The following is a 16,755-nucleotide window of genomic DNA, read 5'->3' on the forward strand; positions in this document are numbered from 1 at the left end:
TTATGGCACCCCCCCCCCGGGTGCCTCAAAGCCATACAGGACTGCTGGGCTCATGGCAACATTCATGCAATTTTCTGAGAAACTCCAGGGTTCTTGGGAACAAAGTCTGGGCACTACTCAAAGAGCCCAATTGGTTCACTGGTGGATAGAGCTCCAGTAGACCACAGTAGACTCATTCAAAGCTCCAAACACAGTTCTGGAACTGGTAAGAGCAGCCAGTATGCAGAATGAGGAAGAGACGAAAATCATTATGGCCTATGAAGAATAGTTTAGCCTCTTTACCCCAGAGATGTTAATATGACATCATTTTGTTCAAGAATCACTTAATCTACTGTCATTGCTCTCTTGGCAGAACCTACTGACACAAGAATGATTATTCAGAGTGCCAAAATTTGCATTGCTATATATCCTCAACCTTTTGCTGACCCATCTTGACCCTGGATTGAGGGAATTAGCATGCTACCTCTGGCCCTTAATGGAGAACAAATGCATCATTTAAAATGTCAATGTGTAATGCTATACATCTCCCAGTAATTAATTCCTGTGCAACACCGGCTACAATATTCCTTTTACAAGATGAGTCAGAGTTAGCTTAACTTAATCATCGCTAACGCTGACTCTGACACTTAACAGAACATACTGAAATTATTAGAAAAGATTATGCTTATTCAGCCTCTGTGTTCAATCAGCTATGAAGATTGTGTCATGAGGGAATGAAAATGACTTAATTAGGGAGGGGGGAATTCTGTATAAACCACTTGAACATAAACCACTTTTATGAATGACTTTTTAATCCCTGCAAATAATGAGATTGATACATATTTGAAAAGCATATTGATTGTGGAATTAAATCATAATGTGTCTGTCATATCCTGTCATGTCAGAAATATTTTAGATACTTGCAATGGATATTTTAGACATTTGTAGTGGGGATCAGTGAGACCTGATCACAAATGGAGCTAGATTTGACAGACAGACAGATAGAAAAACAAAAGGAACGGTTTCTAACTATTTCTGAAAATACTGTATGGTTCAAGTGGAGTTGAAGTCTATTCAAGTACTGAAGAGCTGCTACATTTTGTGCACTGGAAAACAAACCAGTGGTAGGGATGTGCAAGTTCTTTTTCTTTTTTAAATCACCTTAACCTGAGATCTTGTTGCAGTAGAAGAATGTATTTTAGGAGGGAAGAGCCCTAGCACAGTAGGGTCGCTGACAGTCACTGTAGATACTGAGTAAGAAGGACTAATTATCTGACTTAGTAACACAGCTTCCTGTGTACCTTTCTACCATGCTCACAATTTACAGGATGGAGATACTGCACAAAGATGGTCCTTTATGCAAAGGTCTGAAATCTCCAATTTTTCATGAAAGGTTATGTGATTCAACAGTGAAGATTGTTCCCACATCTGCCTGCATCATGAACTACATTATAAGGGCTGTGGGTGAATCATACTATTGTAGAGCTGGAATGGACCCCAATTTAGTCTAACCTCATGCAGTGTAGGAATCTCAACTAGATCATACATGGCAGATGGCCAGAGCCATTGTGGTGTAGTGGTTATGAGTGGTAGACTCGTAATCTGGTGAACCGGGTTCGTGTCTCCGCTCCTCCACATGCAGCTGCTGGGTGACCTTGAGCCAGTCACACTTCTCTGATGTCTCTCAGCCCCACTCACCTCACAGAGTGTTTGTTGTGGGGGAAGAAGGGAAAGGAGAATGTTAGTCGCTTTGAGACTCCTTAGGGTAGTGATAAAGCGGGATATCAAATCCAAACTCCTTGTCCTCCTCCCCCCCTTCTTCTTCTTCTTCTTCTTCTTCTTCTTCTTCTTCTTCTTCTTCTTCTTCTTCTTCTTCTTCTTCTTGTCCTCCAATGAATGAGAGTCTACCACCTATTGTGGGAATCCATTCCCCTGTTGAACAGTTGTCAGAAGGTTTTTCCTGATGTTTAGTTGAAATCTCCTTTATTGTAACTTGAATCCATTGGTTTGAGCCATAGCCTCCAGAGCAGGACCAAACAAGCTTGCTCCATCCTTCACGTGACAGTCCTTTAAATATTGAAAGATGGCTATCTGATCTCCTCCCTGTCTCCTCCTTTCCATGCTAAACATACCCAGTTTCTTCAACCGTTCCTCATAAAGCTTGGTTTCCAGACCCTTTATCGTCTTGGTCCCCATCCTCTGTACACATCCCCGATTGTTCATCTTCTTCTCTAACATTTGAACACGATCTTCATTCAGTTCATTCAGTCTTACAATGCTCCATCCTGCAGTGCATTAGAAACATGCAAATGGTGTGTGTGTGTGTGTGTGTGTGTGTGTCTACTCTTGCATAGAATGGAGGGGTTTCAGAGGGGCATGTTATCAGCTTACTATTATAGATATTCCTTTTTTAAAAAAGTAAAAATAAACTGTTCACCACTTCCACTGAAGAAATAAACAAAGCATTTAGTTTACTTTGTATCCCCAAGACATATTCATATTTTTAGTTTCTATCTGTATGTATATGTGTAAACACAGAAAGTGCATATGTTAGGGATGCTACGAACAGCTGTGATTTTCTGCTCCCAATACATATTGATTTTTGTAGATAAATGCCCCAAATAAACTGCAGGGTTGAGAATATTATACCAAAACAGATGGATTTCACCAATATATGCCTATACTATTTGTGCATATATATGCCCATACATTTGTAATTCAAATGCAATTTAGGCAAAAGATGGAGGATTGGATCTGGAGATAGCAAGTCTCATTTAGGGAATTTTTCAGATAATTTCAAGCACAGATTTTTATCCAGAATCTTGTGAAGTTTCATTGCTCACACACCTTGACCACAAGGTGGATACCAGATGATGGTTGTTCAAATCAATAAGGATGAAACATTTACCCACCACAATAGGGGTCATGCCACAACCTTCAATACCACAGGTAAAAGCCTCTCAGAGGGAGGTATTACCAACTTCCCAAATGCAGGTATTTAAACCTGAGTTGATTTTAACAGCCAATATGGATAAAGATCAAGTATACAAATGGTTCCAAGGATCAATGGGACCAGCAAGTCATGTTTAATTTAGGTCCCATTTATTTCAATGAGATTAAAATGTGAGCGACTTCCTCTGGATTTAAACTTGTGGCTGCATCTAATGTAGTTGGCTTCCTGCAGTTTCCACAGAGAGAGACTTGAGGTTTGGGGGCAACGCTGTGGTCTAGACCACTGAACCTCTTGGGCTTGCCGATCAGAAGGTCGGCGGTTCGAATCCCCACAATGGGGTGAGCTCCTGTTGCTCAGTCCCTGCTCCTGCCAACCTAGCAGTTCGAAAGCATGCCAAAAAGTACAAGTAGATCAATAGGTACCACTCTGGCAGGAAGGTAAATGGCGTTTCCGTGTGCTGCTCTAGTTTCAGTGTTCCATTGCACCAGAAACGACTTAGTCATGCTGGCCACATGACCCAGAAAAACTGTCTGCAGACAAACGCTGGCTCCCTCGGCCTGTAAAGCAAGATGAGCGCCGCAACCCCAGAGTCGTCTGCGACTGAACTTAACTGTCATGGGTCCTTTACCTTTACCTTTGTAGAAGAAACCTTCAGCAATACAGGAGCTCTGAATATTTCCTGAGGAAAAACTGGCTCACCTTGTTTTCCCTCTAAATACAGAACTGTGACTTTTTTGTGGCTGGTTTTGTTGTCTGTACTATGGTTTTGTGCACACGACATCTATAAAACCCATTCTTTCTCCCACAAAATGAAGGCAACCGTGGCTTACCCCTCACAGAGCTACAATTCGCAGAAACCCTTGACCAACAACAGTGCCTGGAATTATTTGAATGAAAAGACGTGCTTTGAATGTGCCTGAACACAGCCTATGTTTGGCCTCACTATAACTAGAAGTGCTTGTCACCATCACCCACTTTACTTACCACCAGATGGCATGTCAAGTCCCCAGAGCATCATGGGAGCATTGGGAAAAAAGGATTGAGTTAACCAACCCACCTTCCAAGAGGCATCATTTCAATAGGGCTGCCTTTTCTGTGTTGCAGAAGCCAAGGTAATGAGCTTTAAAAGAGGGTAAAATGGGGACATGTGAGCAACGTCAAGCAAAAATAAGTAGCAATTTGGGGAGGAGAAAAGGTTAGGAAACAGGCAGGTGTTTGCTCGCATGCATCATTAATAAACAGCCTGAATCAAAACAAAGCCAGAATCATTATTACATGGTATTTTTCTCATTAGTTCCAAATGACAGTGACAATGAGATTGGCATTTTTTCTAGGAGAAGTCTGATCTGAAGAAAGGAGGATGTATAGACTGGAACATCTGCTTATGATAACCCTCAAATTTAGTCACTGAGGCACAATCCATCAATTCCTTGTCACCCAGACCACAGCTTTTGGAAACATGCTAGAACAAATGTCTTAAATTCTAAGGTTTTCTTGTGGAATTTCTTCCTACCTGAATACAGTGGCACCTCAGGTTACAGATACTTCAGGTTACAGATGCTTCAGTTTACAGACTCTGCTAACCTAGGAATAGTACCTCGGGTTAAGAACTTTGCTTCAGGATGAGAACAGAAATCGCGTGGTGGTGGTGTGGCGGCAGCGAGAGGCCCCATTAGCTAAAGTGCTACCTCAGGTTAAGAACAGTTTCCAGTTAACAACAGACCTCCAGAACGAATTAAGTTCTTAACCCAAGGTACCACTGTACTGGCATCTCATTATTTAAGGACATTTGTCCAGGGGTGTGTTTATGGGTTTTTCATGGAGTCTCCCATGCACCCATTGAATGGTTTGCACTGTGAGAAGTTATTTCTCTTTGTTGCCCTTGAAAGGATTGTGTTTACCATTTATAATGTGAACATCATGACTGTAAACAGTCACAAAAGAAACCAAGTGGTAGTTGGCAGGTGGTAGCTGGGATTCCAGTGGGGCAATTTCATGTGGCACCAGATGATCAATGAAATAGGGAAAGGGTCAACTTCTCCACCGGCAAATACAACTGCAAAGTTAACTGGTAAGTTTTGGCTCAGTCCTACATTTAATATATAGCATAACACCTAAGGATATTTTAAAAAGTGCAGATTAAAACAAAATTGAAAGGATGAAAAGAGTAAGGGAGAGAAATTAGAAATGAAACAATTAAGAAAAAATGAGCATTATACGGAGTAATACAGATTAATTAGGATCCAAGTATCATCATTAATTAGCAATTTTGGTAAGCATATATAGAGCACACATATTTTTGGTTCAAAAAAGCAATTGGCTTAACAGCTTGTCTCCTTGGGAAACTGCTTTCTGAAAGCACAAAGAAACTAGATTCAGCAAAATGGGTGATTATTTTATTAAATCACACTGACAGCCTACTTAGATGCTAAGGACAGTGATGGATTAAGTTTAAGAACTGAACTACAGTAGGTGAAAGTTTTGCTAAACTTTAAAGAAGACTTTATTATGGTATCTTTATTAGAGCATTATTTTCCAGTAGATAATTTAATTTTCTGGGTTTTTAAGACCTTGCATAGTAGAGTAATCAACCTTAGCAAAGTCTGATGGCTGATTCATGCAATATTAGGAATAGTCAGACTGTTACTTTCTGTCTCACATGGTGCTACGAAAAAGCTAATTCCAAGTGGTTTAAATTCAATATAATTTTTGTCCAGTAATAAGTTCATGATGTTCCATTTGGCATTTTGCTCTGTGCGTTCTAGGAAACTGATTTTCACTGGCTCTGAGAACTCCTCAAACGTAATCACATGAAAGTAAAATAATTGCATATACTGCCAGTCCATCAGGCTATCTAGTCCAATATAGTCTACCAGAAGCCATCAGTGGGGCAGGGTGAGGCAGAGCTGTACTTCTTACCTGGGTCCCCAATGCCAGGGTTTCTGCTGGTTACCAGGGGGAGGTGGCAAGGAGGTCAGTGTGGGGCAGGTGCAGTGGCAAAACCAATCCAGCACTGCTGTTGCTGCAACCACACTGCACTGAACTCCCCACAGCCTATCCGTCTTGGTAACCAGCAGAGAAACTGGTACTGAGAATTCAAGAAACTAGCAAAGCTCCATCTTGCCCTTCCCTGTCCTTCCCACCACTATCGCAGTCAGAGCCGTCTTTCCCATAGAGCTTAGTGGTGTGTCACGCCAGGGCGTTGGCCTCTCAGGGGTTCCCCAGCATGTCGGAGAGCTGCGTGGCTTTGAATTTACTTATTTATAAAAATATTTATGCACCATGATATCATTTTATAAAATTTACAACAACAGTCTCTATTCACAAAAATGTACTGTGCTGGTCCGGGGGGGGGGGGTTACCGTGCGGTGTGGTCTGAGTCCGGTCCCGGGTTGAGGGTCTGGAGGCTGTCCTTCAAGGGCGAAGTGGGGTCCAAGGCAAGGAGCCAGGCGTGGTCAGGAACTCCGGAAGAGCAGGTCAGGGTCTGGCAAGAGCAGGTTTCCAGCGATGTTGCTCCCACAACCTGGGACTGGGCTGACTGGCCTTTATCTCCTCTGAGGCCTAGGGCGGTCCCGGCCCACAGGTGACTCGCCTCTTCTGGCCTTAATGCAAGCATTTCTCCTGATAGAACCTAGTTCCCTCCGCCTCTCTGCCCTGAGCCTCTGCAGCTCAGGAGAGGCTGGAGGGTTACTGGACCCAGAGGCAACCTCACCTTCCCCTGACAGGGCTGGGAGAGGAGCACCTGCAGGCAATGGGTCCTCAATCACCTCCGGAGCCAGAGTGGATTCATCTGGTGTTTGCTTCTGAGGATCTGGCACAGGTGCGGGCCCTTCAGATTCAAGCCCCTGCCCCGGCTTATCCGGTCCTGGAGGCGGGGACTCCTGTGCAGGCTAGGATTCCTCAGGTTCAGCCTCTGAATCAGATTCCCAGGCCATCACATATACAATCTACAACCTTAGAGCTTTGGAAATTACTTTTAGGGGGCAGACTCTCTCTGTGGATCTGATGTTGGGCAGTGGCTTTTCTGCTGGATTGTTGAAGCTGTCTACTTCCATAGATGCTCAACCTGTATATTTTTTTCAGATATTACAAAAATATCTATCCGCCCCCGGAATTACTCACCACCTGAGTACTCACCCCTTACAGTGGGTGCGCAATGCAGTGCACAGCCCCTCTCCATGTATACAACTCTGCAAAACTGTGTAAGCATATTTAGTAATTATCCCCCCCCCGTGTTTCTTTCTTATACATTCTACACTTCACGTATGCAGACGATATTCCACTGAATTTCTTTTGCAGATGAAGTTCTGCTTCCCGCTTTTCATGACGTCATTGCGAAAGAACTAAGTAAACATGAGAACTTTGTTGCTTTCTTTTCCCAAGTACCCGGAACCAAGGGGATTTAGCAAAAAATAATAAAAAAAATTGAACAGCTGTTTTGGTGATACACATGTTGCAAATGCTTGTCACGCAGACTGCAGTAACAAATTCTCTCTGCCTCATTGCATCCTCAAGAGAGTTGCAATCAGAACAGCCAAGCAGCAGTCAACGAAAAATTAAAACTTGGAACTGTGCTGGTAAATGATAGAATTGTTTTATTTTTGTAATGAGATAGACACATCCAAATGATCTATTTGATTTCATGTGCACCTCTGTGTTGCTATATCTTCACTAGCTAGAAACCCTTTGGAATGCTCTGTTCAATTCTGGGTACCATATGAAATTTGCTGAATATGCTAATGATAGCACTCTGTGTTCACAATGGGTGCAACAGTGCCTGGAATCAGGGGTGTAGGAGGGGTGGGAGGGCGGCTGCCCCGGGTGTCATCCCAGGGGGGGGTGACAAAATCCCCCCATGGTGGATGACCGCTGTGCCGATCGGCCCCCCCTGGATGGATTGCCCCACCCCCGTGGGCAGATCGCCCTGCCCCTGGGGGCACAGCATGTGCGCCGCTCCGGGTGCTTGAACAGCTAGCTCTGCCCATGCCTGGAATTCTGTGCTCAGTTTTTATTTTCTCAATTCAGTACTGATAGATTAAGAGGAAAACTGATTATGAAATAAATTTCACATAAGGTTTAAACATACGGCTTTGGGATCTCTATTACAATTTGTTTTTCTCTATGGTCTGGCCAGCTGGTCAACAACCCACAGCATTGGTTGCAGAGGAAGTAAGGTAATAAAGGCTAGCCACTGGAGGCCCTGTTTTTTTGACATAATTTGCACCTCACAAATAAACTGCTTTAGTTGTTATTTATCACCTCCTGTTGGCATAGCACAGGTGGACCTGCAGAGGAAGAGATAGCCTGGATTTTATTCTTGCAAGTTTGATGCTACATTACAGAAAGTGTGGGGGAAAATAAACACTTAACCAAAGATGGAGACATATATTATCTAGGCTACCCTGCCTTTCTCCCTGCCACCACAGTGAAATGTTTAATTTGATCCATCACTTGCTAGTGCCAACAGGAAGTGGTTGTATTAAAGAAAGACAATTTTTGTTGTTTGTTTGTTTTTTTACTTTGCTGCCACTCATTCTAATTAGTGGCAAATGTCGAGGGTCTTATCAAGGAGTGAGACTTCCCCATGTTAACAGCTTGGTAAACTGATCATACCTATCACTTATCCATAGGCGGTTTCACTAACTGGGAATGTGGTGGGAAACCGGGAGAAGAAAGGGAAGCTCCCAGCTGGGAACTAGGAGGGTCCACACTTTTCTATGTGAGACAAGGGTTAAGATCTACCTTTGAGAGCAGACTTTGCATTTTGGTGTTTTTTTCCGTTTTTGTTTTCATTTAGATTAGTTTGTTCATTATGGTGTTGTATTATGAAAAGGCTTTCATAAAATATAATGGGTAAAAAGGAAAGCAGTTCACATCCTGGTTATGGTGTCTCAATAGTTAGAGTTGTCTCCTAAAGAAAAGCGTCTGACCAGTTCCCCATCCCCCATGCTCTTCAGGTTTTACATTTTAAGATTACAGGTTTCTATGTCATGTGATATTTATATACTGTATTTTGAAGCAACGTGAGGAATTTTTAAATATTCATTTTGGGGAATGTTCTGATAGGAACACCTGTTCATATATATAATATATACTCATGCTCATTTTGTTGCAGAGGGGGGGGGGACTTGATTATTGTGAAAATACATGTGGCAGAAACTGAATGAAAGTAGAGGAGGAGAAGGGTGCAGTCTTGCTCCAGGTCAAAGTAGGGTCTTTCCTCCTCCTGGAGGGGAGGTGTTGTGAGCGGGAGACGATTCCTGCGTCATTCTGCCCCCTGCCCCATCCTCATGGCTGGCGCGCCATGCCTCCCGGTTGAGCACCCAATCGGGAAGCGCAGAGGTGGCATGATTTGCCACTCAAATGCGGCCGTGCCAGCCCTTTCATGCCATTGCGCTCACATTTTGCCATGAGTCACCCACCCACCACTCCCTTTAGAGCTTAGCTTTTCCCTTGACTTTGCCATGGACCTCTGGTTGGTCGCCCTGGTTGCCCAGGGGGCCTGGTAGGAGTTTTTTTTTCCAATTGGCAATTTAATTGGCACCGGCCTCTTGGTTTTTTTCACCTACCAAGTAGCAATCGTCACAACTTTTGTGGTATTTGGCGGTTAGGCATTGGAATGTGTTGTTGGTGTGTGGAAGGGCAAGGTGTGGCCATCGCCTACCCCTTCAATTTTGGGTATTCCGTTAAAGGAATCCGGCGGTTGTGGATCCTGTCTGATGCCTGTGGGGGCCATGGCACGAAACTCGGTGACATCAGAGAAGAGCTTATAGTTGTATTATCATCAACAGGCTCCCCCGACTGGTGGTTAACCCCTCTTCAGACTCACCCCTCACTCCAAGTGGGTGGAGTCTTTGTCCGTGGTTCAGTGCCTAAGCCAATACCTTCTCACATGCTGTAATCAATAAAGTTGTGGCCTTTTCTTGCCCATTAACCTAATATATCGTGTCCACGTGTCTTTATTTCACAAGCGGGGATTGGGTCCTTGAATCACAACATAGGTTTTAAATTACACCCCACAATGGTCAGATTCCTGCAGTCTGCATGTGGATTTTCAAAATTTCTATTAGTAACTGATGGTGTGTACAGAGCATTGTATATAGGATTGTTCTTAATTTTAAGGTGCAAAATTGAACATGATAGACTGAGGCTTGAAAACAAGACCATTGTCTTTTCTGAAAATGAAAGAATCTAATAAAGACTATGTCCAAAGATATGGGGGAATTTCCTACTGACCTTCATGAAACAACACCTGTTAGCATTAATAAACTATTAACACTTTGAAAATATGTTAACAATATGTTAACATTCTACTCCCTGAAATGAGGAACTAGGCGATTGTGACACAGTGATTCTCAACTCACCAGCTGAGGACAAATACTCTTAACGGCTATTATTTTCACTCAAGAATTTTTTGATCCAACTCAGTGATACATGGCATTTGATGGTATCTGACAGTTTTTGTATAACATTACCTAGCAGTGGATCATTGTTATTGAACAGCATTTCTTTACCAATGGTATATGTTGGATGAGATACAATAGTATTTTTGGTTGACAGTATTTGACAGTTCAGGAGAATATGTATTCAGTGCCTGCCAAAACATTCAAGACAAGTCCAACAAGACTATTCAAATTCTGCAGTCAAATTTCACACACAAATTGCAAGTTCAAGTGTTGGATGCTAAGTTGAACATAGCCAATTTGAGAGTGGCAGAATTGGAAATAACACGTTTCAAATATTTTCTAGTAAAAACAGAACCTTTTTTATCTTTAGAAACAGAGTAAAACTGTACTGCAAATACCATATATGTATATAAGGGAGAGACCACATTTTATGTAATCATTTAAAAACCATTTTCTATAGTTGCCCTGCACTTTTTGAGAACAATGAACATAATCTATAAGAAAACAAACAAAGCGGCGATGAAAATCTCTGCAGGTTTTGCATTACATTTATCTTGACTTTGATGGTTCTATTAAGTTGACCTTCTCTTTGTTTTACTTGTAATCTCTGGTGAAATTGAATGTTTCCTTATGGGCCTGCTGGAGCCAAACCATATGGCCTGAGTTCTTCCTATTTCCTAAGGCACTGCTTATTTAATCATCCTTGCAAATTACAACCTCTTCGTAAATATACCAAACCATTTTAAAAAAAAGAAACAAAGACTTTTCAGATGTCTTTAATAATAGGGTATTTATGATTGATCTGCTAAGAATTTCTGTTTTTGGCTGTCTTTTCACAGGTACAAAAGTGTGGAGCCAAGAAGAGATCAGAAAAGTACCAGTGATGGGATTTTTTTGGACACTGTTAAGGCCCATTCAGTATAACATGCCATTTGCTGAGGGTAGTACTGCATAGTTTTCCAATGACTTTAGGCCATTCCTCAAGGGTGGAAGCCACACTGAGACTGCTTCTTGATGCTTTTGGCCTGCAGGGTGCCAGAAAGGTCTGACATGTCTCCAATTATATTTAACATTGATTTGGAAGTGCTAAGGAAGTTCCATTGATTTGAATTTGAATTTGATTTGATTTGATTTATTTGAATACTGACAAGACAGTATTGGGGGGACAGGGGCTGGGCAGGTGTGGAGGACTCCCTGGTCCTGAATGGTGTAATTGTGCCCCTTAAGGACCAGGTGCACAGCCTGGGAGTCATTTTGGACTCGCAGCTGTCCTTGGAGGCGCAGGTGAATTCTGTGTCCAGAGCAGCTGTCTACCAGCTCCATCTGGTACACAGGCTGAGACCTACCTGCACCAGAGTGGTGCACCAGAGTGGTCGCACCAGAGTGGTACTCTAGTTATCTCCCGCTTGGACTATTGCAATGGTGTCTACGTGGGGCTACCTTTGAAGGTGATCTGGAAGCTACAACTAATCCAGAATGCTGCGGCTAGACTGGTGACTGGGAGTGGCCGCCAAGACCATATAAAACCAGTCCTGAAAAACCTACATTGGCACCCAGTACGTTTCTGAGCACAATTCAAAGTATTGGTGCTGACCTTTAAAGCCCTAAACGGCTTTGGCCCAGTATACCTGAAGGAGTGTCTCCACCCTCATTGTTCAACTTGGACATTGATGTCCAGCTCCGAGGGCCTTCTGGTGGTTCCCTCGCTGCGAGAAATGAGGTTACAGGGAACCAGGCAGAGGGCCTTCTCGGTAGTGGCACCTGCCCCGTGGAACGCCCTACCATCAGATGTCAAGGAAATAAACAATTATCTGATTTTTAGAAGACATCTGAAGGCACCCCTGTTTAGGGAATTTTTAAATGTTTGATGTTTTCTCATGTTTTTAATATTCTGCTGGGCGCTGCCTAAAGTGGCTGCGGAAACACAGCCAGATGGGTGGGGTATAAATAATAAATTATCATCACCACCACCACCACCATCATCAGGAAGTGCTAAGGAAGTGGTAATGCTGAAATGAAGTTGTATGTCTCTTGACAATCCAATTCTGCAGGGAATTCTGTATCAGAGCCTCATACCAATGATGGGATGGGACTCTTTTACATCTTAGGCTGCTTGGCCAGCAGTGTTCTTTCCTGGACAAGAAGGACCAGGTCCAAGTTTCTTGGCATCCATATTAGATTACTGTTACACACTTTACAAGAGCTGCCTTCAAAGTGTGCTTGGAAACTGCATCTGGTCCACAATTTGGCAGTCATGATGTTAACGGGAAGAAGCTCTGTTCCAATTTTGCAGCTTTACAGTTGGTTTCTGAGATCACTTGAAGGCACCCTAAATGGTCTGAGAGGAAACCTTTATCTTGGGAATGCAGACAGTGAGCAAAAGAGCAAAAGCTGTCAAGGTTTGCTTACACGCTCAAACAGAAACATGTTAGAACTGGTGAGCAGTCTTTGATACCGATCTTTTGATAAAATTTGCACCTCAAACGTAGCATCACTATTCTTGATCTCTGAGCTTAACCTGTAAATCCGCTTGGCTTGTAGTCATTGTTTCTGTGTTTTGAAACTGTCTGTGTACTCTGTTATATTTAGGGAATAGTTTCTTCCTAGCCTTTTCTGTGCCCTGCATTGGCATTGCACAACAAATTTACAGAATACCTCTTTTAAAAATGAAGATTCTTTCTGCTCTTGTCAACAATCAGCCACATTGCCAAAGAAGAAAACAGAGGAAATAGCCCATCTTTTATTTCTTATGTGAATATAACCACGAGAAATCTACCCCCTCACCACCCCCATAAATTCTTACCTACTTTTAGCAGTATTTGTTTAAACTACTAATTTGACTTTATTGTAAAATAAAATACCTGGTGAACTCTGGCAAATATCACAGTAGTTGAAAGAATTAGTATCCCTCCCTGAGCAGGGAGGATGGTGGAGGTACAGTTAGTAACTATTTCAAAGAAGGAAAGGGTGAACATTGAAGAACAGTGGATGCTGTTTGTTTAGATGCCCCGCAGGCAAAGAAAGGACATGGTGCTGTGGCTGGTTGAAGTGAAGACAACTGAGGAGGGAATGTAAATAATAATGAAGTCTATCAAATGTGAGAAGAGGCAAAACAATAGCATTTGTTTTGTGGAGAAGACATTAACAGCATAACTCCATGGTATCGATGAGCTTTACACCTATCCACAAAATACTTCTTTTAAAGAAACCCACCAAACGCTTAAATGTTTTTTTAAAAAACAACAACTCAATTTCACAATTTCCTTCTTTTCACTTTTAAGAATAGACCTGAGGAAATGCCGGATTTGCATCCCTTGTTTCATTTTAATGGTGCCCTGTCTTTCTTTGTCTCCAAGTGACACATGATTGCTGAAAATGAGAGAGGCGAGGAAGAATGCCACCATGTCAAATAAGATCATTTTTTTATTTTTTAGGAAAAAAGAAAAGGTCAGTGTAATGCTGCTTTCAACAGGCTTTTTTTTTTTTTATCCCCTTCAGATTATAGCATTAAAATTCTGGTGTTACATTTCAGCAACAATGATGGTAATGAGAGCGGGAAGTGACAGAACATGAAACCATTCTAGATATACTATCCATAAATGAAGAGAGAGAATTCTACAAGTGCAGCCTGTTTGGCAGGAATTTTTTGCCCCTGTAATCATTATCTGATGGGCCTATTTAATGGGAATCAGGAAGGAAATGTGAGATAGAGGCATTTATATTTATCTATGCTTGTAAAAGATGCCACAGGCACCTGTGGCGATTCCTTTCTTCTCTCTTACCCTCGTCTTTCTGATCGCACATCCTGATCTCCGCCTGTGACCTTCGCTCATCAATTCATGCTTCATGAGCTGCCCAAAGGACTGGTGTTCCCTTAAAAAGACTCTGCTCATTTTTTGATGTATCGAGAAATCCTACACAGAGTCCCCCCCCCCAAAAAACTCACCACTTCTGTGCAACCTTTGCTTTATGCCTTACAGCACAATCCTTTTCACATTTACTCAAGGGATAAGGAGACGGTGCTTTGCACATGCATCCAGACAACAAATGAAGGAGCTGCAGGTCTAAGTGAGCTACATCTCCCCTCAAAACATGGCCACCCCAAAGCCAGCTGTGCATCAGACAAGCTGCAAAGGGATTCTAAAGGTAAAGGTAAAGGGACCCCTGACCATTAGGTCCAGTCATGGCCGACTCTGGGGTTGTAGCGCTCATCTCGCTTTATTGGCCGAGGGAGCCGGTGTACAGCTTCCGGGTCATGTGGCCAGCATGACTAAGCTGCTTCTGGCGGACCAGAGCAGCGCACGGAAACGCCATTTACCTTCCCTCCGGAGCGGTACCTATTTATCTACTTGCACTTTGATGTGCTTTCGAACTGCTAGGTTGGCAGGAGCAGGGACCGAACAACAGGAGCTCACCCCGTCGCGGGGATTCAAACCGCCGACCTTCTGATTGGCAAGTCCTAGGCTCTGTGGTTTAACCCACAGCGCCACCTGTGCCCCTCGCAAAGGGTTTCTACATGTGTACTAATGTGCACATGTAGAAATTGCCCCAATATGCATAAAAGGCCCCTTCTACATCTGTCAACTGTGCAGTTGGTGGGATGCATGTGTTGGGGATGCATGGCTGCCAGGTGTAACCCTGCTCTTCTCTGCAGAGACGAGGGATGTTTCTCATTTGTGTACATGAGACATTGCCAGGTTATCTAGGAAACAGCTCTCTGCCCCCAAGCAACTTATAATCTAAAGCAGATGGAAGCCAGGATAGGCAAGGGTAGGTAGGAAAGATTGTGGATAAATGCCATTATGCATGGTTACAGTTACCCACTGCCTTGAGGGACATCTTCAGATGGAAAGACTAAGGAGTAACTCCTACACAAATCCAGAGTGGAGTTCCTAAGGTGGTTGGATGGCATCTTGTCTGCCCTCTGGAAACTCCTGCAGCCAAGGAAAGCAAAGCAATATGTTTGGCACCTGCTTGGCTGAAGGAGTTGCCAGAAGGAGTACCATGTACAAGTTCTAGCGGGTAGTTCCATGCATAAGAGATAGGGTCCCTCTAAGCATCAAGAGACGTCCAGTTGGGTGACTTCAGACTTGAAATAAAGAAAAACTGAGCTAAGTAAAAGAGAAGCTGCTGAATTGCAACTCATTACCAAACTTAAAACCATGGAGAGACCTGGTCTGAATAGAGACATTGGATTCTTATTTCATTATACATGATAAAGCTATTTTAGCCATCTTACCCCTTGCTTTTTCCTGTAAGACCTATTGCAGTCATTAACGGTCGTCAACAGGTTTACCACACCTATCAGCCAATCACCCATTCCCACCACCCTTCTGAGTAATACCCCTCCCCACCCTCTCACTATATATAAGGGTTTAGTGACTTCTGAAGAAGTGTACATGCACACGAAAGCTCACACCAATAAGAACTTAGCTGGTCTGTAAGGTGCTACTGGAAGGAATTTTTTTTTTTTTTGTTTCAATTATGGCAGACCAACATGGCTACCTACCTGTAACTTGAGCTTGGAAATACTATTTTCAAAAAGAGTATCACCAAACAGGAAAAGGTTTCAAAAAGATCAACAAAGTTTGGAGTTACATGCATGAGTTTGGAGTTTGGAGTTACATGCATTGATGAGATGAGGCTTTTGAGGGGGTTCGTGCTCTTATTTTTTTAAATTTGTTTTTAATTAAAGGATTTTCATAGTTAACAAGTGTACATACAACATCTGTTTTCAATTCATAGAGTCATTTCTACAGGTCAGTTACATTCGGTGTGAGACACTGTTGTCATAGACACTGAGAGGCTGGTGGGGAGGGAGAGAATCGGGAAGAAGAGGGAGAAAGAAAGGGCAGCAGTCTTTCATTACTTTGCTTAATGTATACTTTTGTATCAGTGTTGTGAAGATAGGTTCTTTATTTATCAGTTTGCTTGTTTTTGTTGGCCGTGCAAGAGGTTGGAGAGCACAACTGTTCAGGACATGCTGACGGACAGCGACGATCAAATCACTTTACTAGCGGCCGAATTTCTAAGAGCTGCCCATGAAGAAAGAATGGGCCATGATAAGGAGACTTAGTGGTTGTTAATGGTAGCTGATGATGTTCCGTTGTATTATTATTTTATATTATATTGTATTGTGATATGTATGTGTGGTGTGCTATGCCTAATAAAGGATTTTGAATTGAATTGCTTGTATGTGTGAAGGGATGAGGTTGGGGTTGGGTCAGACTAGCCATACTGATTTGTATGTTGTCTTGTTGGGCTAAGTTTGTTGCATATTACAGTGGCCTGTACAATTATGAATTATATGAAAAGTGCATTTGATTGCAGGTAAAATTATGTTGTCGTGGAAGGGACCACTTCTCTGTTGTCCAGCAGCATGGATTATTGGAATGGTTTAGGAATAACCCAAACCTC

At 42.7% G+C, this 16,755-nt stretch overlaps 1 long non-coding RNA gene across 1 annotated transcript; it reads left to right on the forward strand.

Annotated features, from left to right (window-relative positions):
- The first annotated feature begins 9,213 nt into the window (after positions 1-9,213).
- LOC309377273 lies at positions 9,214-9,871 on the forward strand. Its single transcript, XR_014171499.1, has 2 exons — positions 9,214-9,345; positions 9,574-9,871. It is a non-coding gene; the product is annotated as an uncharacterized lncRNA (long non-coding RNA).
- Positions 9,872-16,755: the final 6,884 nt, after the last annotated feature.

Source organism: Podarcis melisellensis, assembly GCF_964234715.1.
Source record: "Podarcis melisellensis genome assembly, chromosome: 9".
In the NCBI taxonomy this organism is placed as follows: domain Eukaryota; kingdom Metazoa; phylum Chordata; class Lepidosauria; order Squamata; family Lacertidae; genus Podarcis; species Podarcis melisellensis.